This window comes from Tachypleus tridentatus, chromosome 6 (genome assembly GCF_004210375.1).
Source record: "Tachypleus tridentatus isolate NWPU-2018 chromosome 6, ASM421037v1, whole genome shotgun sequence".
NCBI lineage: Eukaryota > Metazoa > Arthropoda > Merostomata > Xiphosura > Limulidae > Tachypleus > Tachypleus tridentatus.
The window spans coordinates 54,279,323-54,285,322 of record NC_134830.1 but is presented as its reverse complement, the minus strand read 5'-3'; positions in this window follow the sequence as shown (position 1 = coordinate 54,285,322).

Below are 6,000 nucleotides of genomic sequence, written 5' to 3'. Positions count from 1 at the left end.
AAGATATGAAATATTATGTATTAAAAGAAACACCAAAACAGACATATTCGTATCCATAACAAACATCGTCTTGTTTGATTTTAGTACAAAACACATGTTCTTAAACGTCATTAATTTTACTCTACCTGCTGTAAGTCCATAAGAGACTGTATTATTTGTCACTCTATTCCTTATGGGCGGATCCCCAAGGGACAGACTTATTCTTCAAATCTTCATCGCATGTTGTTCTGAATTCCCCCCACGGGCGACGTGTTTTCAGCACAGTTTTGTTTTCATTTATATCAGTTATTCAATGAAGAACAAAGCTGTTAAACTATGTTTTGCTTGTTTCTTTGAGAAATCCGTTAATAACAATAAGTCATGGTTTTTACAAATCGTTATACGTTTGTGTCATTTTAATAAATAAGCATATACACCACGTAAAATATATATATATATAAAATGGATGCTCTTTGGAGCTGTGCAGGTGGCTTTTCTTTACTTACTAATATGGTTTATTTTGAATTTTCATGCAAAGCTATACAAGGGCTATCTGCGCTAGCCGTCCTTAATTTATCAGTGTAACACTAGAGGAAAGGCTAGTCATGACCACCCACTGCCAATTCTTGGGCTACTCGTTTACCAACGAATAGTGGGATTGACCGCACATTATAACGTTCCCACGGCTGAAAGGGCGAGCATGTTTGGTGTGACGAAGATTCGAACCTACAATCCTCAGATTACGAGTCGAGTACCTTAACCACCTGGCCATGTCGGACCTGCTCTGAAACAAACATTAAACTGTTGAATTTCTAGAGATAATAAGCCATTAGTAGATCTGCTAATTATACACAATCCCTGAAACCTTATTTCTGAATGTTTGAGGTTGGTTACTTTATTAGATACGACAGCTTTTCTCTTTATTTCAGAGTTGTTTGTTCTGTTATTATGCACAAAGAGTAATCTGTGGTCTGTCCGCCATAGATATCGAAAGCTGGTTTCTAGCAGTATAAATCCGAAGACATACCATTGTACCACTAGGGAGCTTGTTTTAGTGTTGTAGCATAGTTTATTATTACTATCGTTTCATTCAGTAACATTTCCACGTGTCTTCTGTCTTCTAGTTAGTAACCATGTTTTATTAAAGTGTTAACACTGTCTATTTAAGAACAATCCAGTTGTCTTAAAAACATTACCATATCTAACTGTGTGGTTTCTCTGAAAGTCATGTGTCTCCAAAAAAATTTCCTTTCATTCAATCAGCTCCCCTACAGTTCAATCTTTAGATGCATTTTCAACTTAAAGTTCATCTTTTAAGTCTCAGATATACGAAGAGTTTCCAGCTAACCTTATTACATTCTTTTACAGGTACGTGTGAGATGTGAGCTTCTGTACAGACCATTCTAATCCACAGATAGGTGGATGGGTGGTTAAGTGGGTTAAATGTTGATAGATAAAAGGCGTATCAAAAAATAGATATACTTAACCAATAGACTATAAGTCTTAGCTAACTGATTATTGAAATAAAAATGTTAAGTATGAACGATCTTATATCAAAGATTCTTCAAATCTTTAACAAGATATATAAAAACAAATTCCTAATCGATTATTTTTTATCCTACACATGTTAGCCTTCTGCAGTTTAAAGATTTAATTTCAAGCTAATTGACACGTGAAGGTCCTAGTAAGAACAAACCACAGGTTAGGTTTTTCCTTACTGTTTGTTTGTTTTCTGAATTTCGCACAGAGCTATTCGAGGGCTATCTGTGCTAGCCGTCCCTAATTTAGCAGTGTAAGACTAGAGACGAGGCAGTTAGTCATCACCATCCACCGCCCACTCTTGGGCTACTCTTTTATCAATGAATAGTGGGATTGACCGTCACATTATAACGCTCCCACGGCTGAAAAGGCGAGCATCTTTGGTGCGACCGGGATTCGAACCCGCGACCCTCAGATTACGAGTCAAACGCCTTAACCCACCTGGCCAGCCGGGCTTTTTTCTTACTGAAAGCCTTCTTAATGGAAGGAGAAAACCACATTTAAAAAAAAAGAAAAGACTCGTACTCATTTAGTCACATCTTAGAATACAATGTTGGTCAGGAAAAGACACATTAGTGTGTTGAAATTATCGTCTTTTGATAGAATATTTTATCCAAAAATGTAGCTGTATATTATTAACTTATAATTAAAGTAAACTATATATTTAATATATCGGAACGAAAACACACATTAGTGTATTGAAATTATCGACTTTTGTTAAAATACTTTTCCCAAAAGTGTAGCTGTATATTATTAACTTCTAATTAAAGTGAACTATATATTTAATATATCGGAACTAAAAGGATAATTACATTGTGACAATTTACAGCTTTTATAATGAAGACGAAAATCAAACGAATCCAGAAAATAACAATGATTAGAATGCAACGCTTGAAGTTTGATTCCCTTGCTTTTTTACTATTAAAACTATAGTATTGTATTATTTGTATTACAATGTTAAGCTTTATAAAATACCTTCTTGGAAGCAACCTAAAGTTTCCTTGTTGTACTTTGATTTTTTTAAACATTATACATTTCAGTCGAATAACTTTTACACGTCATGAACCAACAGACAAAATCTTACTGTTGTGTATTTATACTCTGTTTGCTAATTAATTATAATAAATTTAAATACTTCTGTCGTATTTCAGAGAAAAAATTTAAAGCGACAGTGGTTAAAACGACTGAAAGCTATGAAACGTTATGCGTAGTGTTTTGATGTTAGCTAGACAATAAAGTACTGTTTTATTTGACTTACCAGCAACGAATACAAATTATAATAAAACCACTTTTCTTAAACCTTAAAACCAAAAGTTACCTTCTGTTATTTTTAGTCTACACTACAGCGTTTAAAGTTTAGCGACTCTAAAATTTTTATTGTCCTCTCAATATGTAGTTCAAATCACAAACCTATGTTACTTCAGCAGACGTTTCGTTATACACGCAAGTTTATTAAAATAAAATAGAATTCCTTAATAATCGTTATTATTTAAAAAACACACACCCTGATATAGTATAAATATTAATTAGTGGCTCTAAGCGCTATATTATTAGAAATCACCCTGATATAGTATAAATATTATCTAGTGGCTATGAGCGCTGTATTATTAAAAAGCACCCTGATATAGTATAATTATTATCTAGTGGCTATAACACTGTATTATTAAAAATCACCCTGATATAGTGTAACGGCTATGAGCGCTATATTATTAAAAATCACTCTAATATAGTATAAATATTATCTAGTGGCTATGAGCGCTATATTATTAAAAAGCACCCTGATATAGTATAATTATTATCTAGCGGCTATGAGCGCTATATTATTAAAAAGCACCCTGATATAGTATAATTATTATCTAGTGGCTATAACACTGTATTATTAAAAATCACCCTGATATAGTGTAACGGCTATGAGCGCTATATTATTAAAAATCACTCTAATATAGTATAAATATTATCTAGTGGCTATGAGCGCTATATTATTAGAAATCACCCTGATATAGTATAATTATTATCTAGCGGCTATGAGCGCTATATTATTAGAAATCACACTGATATAGTATAAATATTATCTAGTGGCTATGAGCGCTATATTATTAAAAAGCACCCTGATATAGTATAATTATTATCTAGTGGCTATAACACTGTATTATTAAAAATCACCCTGATATAGTGTAACGGCTATGAGCGCTATATTATTAAAAATCACTCTAATATAGTATAAATATTATCTAGTGGCTATGAGCGCTATATTATTAAAAAAGCACCCTGATATAGTATAATTATTATCTAGCGGCTATGAGCGCTATATTATTAAAAAGCACCCTGATATAGTATAATTATTATCTAGTGGCTATAACACTGTATTATTAAAAATCACCCTGATATAGTGTAACGGCTATGAGCGCTATATTATTAAAAATCACTCTAATATAGTATAAATATTATCTAGTGGCTATGAGCGCTATATTATTAGAAATCACCCTGATATAGTATAATTATTATCTAGCGGCTATGAGCGCTATATTATTAGAAATCACACTGATATAGTATAAATATTATCTAGTGGCTATGAGCGCTATATTATTAAAAGCACCCTGATATAGTATAATTATTATCTAGTGGCTATAACACTGTATTATTAAAAATCACCCTGATATAGTGTAACGGCTATGAGCGCTATATTATTAAAATCACTCTAATATAGTATAAATATTATCTAGTGGCTATGAGCGCTATATTATTAGAAATCACCCTGATATAGTATAATTATTATCTAGCGGCTATGAGCGCTATATTATTAGAAATCACACTGATATAGTATAAATATTAACTAGCGGCTATAAGCGCTGTATTATTAGAAATCACCCTGATATAGTATAAATATTATCTAGTGGCTATGAGCGGTGTATTATTAGAAATCACCCTGATATAGTATAAATATCATCTAGCGGCTATGAGCGCTATATAATTAGAAATCACCCTTATATAGTATAAATATTATCTAGTGGCTATAAGGGCTATATTATTAGAAATCACCCTGGTATAGTATAAATATTCTCTAGCGGTTATGTGTGTTATATTGTTAGAAAACATCCTGATGTAGCATAAACATTCCAACTTCAGAGCCAGTATCGACACTGAATAAACTCAACATACGTTTCAAATGTTGGTTTATTTGCTCTGTACTTAATAATTATTACTTGAAGTAGATGTTACTTACACGACTCGTTCATACATCACTCTGAAACACTGAATATTAGGTTTCCTGATCATTTAGGGTTACTTTAAACACATTTTAAGGAAAACTTTGCTGTTAGATTTACAAAACACTTTGAAGTTAAGATTTAAAGAGCACCTTGAAGTTAGAGTTAAGTAACGCTTAGATCATTCCCTGCTATGAAGTGACTTTTTATCATACTTTTATAAATATTAAAGGATTTCGTATATGAAATCACACGCCAAAAACTGTTTTCTGGGCTAGAAATGGCTAATTTATTAGCACAAATATTACGTAAATTAGCATGCTTGTTTGAACTTGTTTAGCAGTGAAATATTTAACATTATGTTCCAGAATAACCTAAAATAAAATATTTATAATTGCTAATATTTATTTTTAGAAAATAGAAATTAATTTTTATCTTAATTTAAAATTAAAAAAAAAGTCTAAACGCTAAACCTAATAAATTCTTCAAACGCCACAGTATATAAGCAAGAATAGTCAAGGATTTTGCTCAACTGGGGCATATATTTTGTTTAAACTTTTAGCTCCATGGTGCTTGATAATAACATTATACAATAGTAATTAAAATGTTTTATTTAAAATTCATGTTTGCACTTATTGCCTATTCCTTAACTATTAGGCCTAACGATTTACTCAAGCCGTAGTGAAACGATAAAATAAGCTGAATGCTACAGTTACGTCTAAAGTTGTACATAACAGTTAGATTTTGATTTAAATATATATATATATGTTTATTCTCTATTCGTTAATATCGAGTAATTTAAATATGTGTCTACGCCTAAATATTAGGCCTAACGGATTACTAACCCTGGAGCGAAACGCAATAAAAACAGTCAATTCTAAAAAAAAAGAGAAAGATTTAAACTAATCCTTTTATGTTTTTCACAATGTCTCAATATCATATATTTATGTATGCACGTATATAGCACATCTATTTCTGTTTATATTTAATTATTCCCTGACATCTTAATCTAAATGATAAACTATTTGAACGTTTCTTTTTGATCTCGTGATTTTCTGATTTTAAAATTCATGTACAAACCAAATACAAAGCAAGAACATTTTGTCTATAAAACGTATAATGCCTTACGATATAAAAACGATTCATTTTAAGTTTTAGCGTGCGTTTTTTGGAGAAAAATTATATCTTGAAAAAAACAAACTGTTATGCGGTACCCGAAACTGTCAAAGGTGATAGCCATTACATCTCTCTACGCTAAATCTGTTTGCTGTCGTCT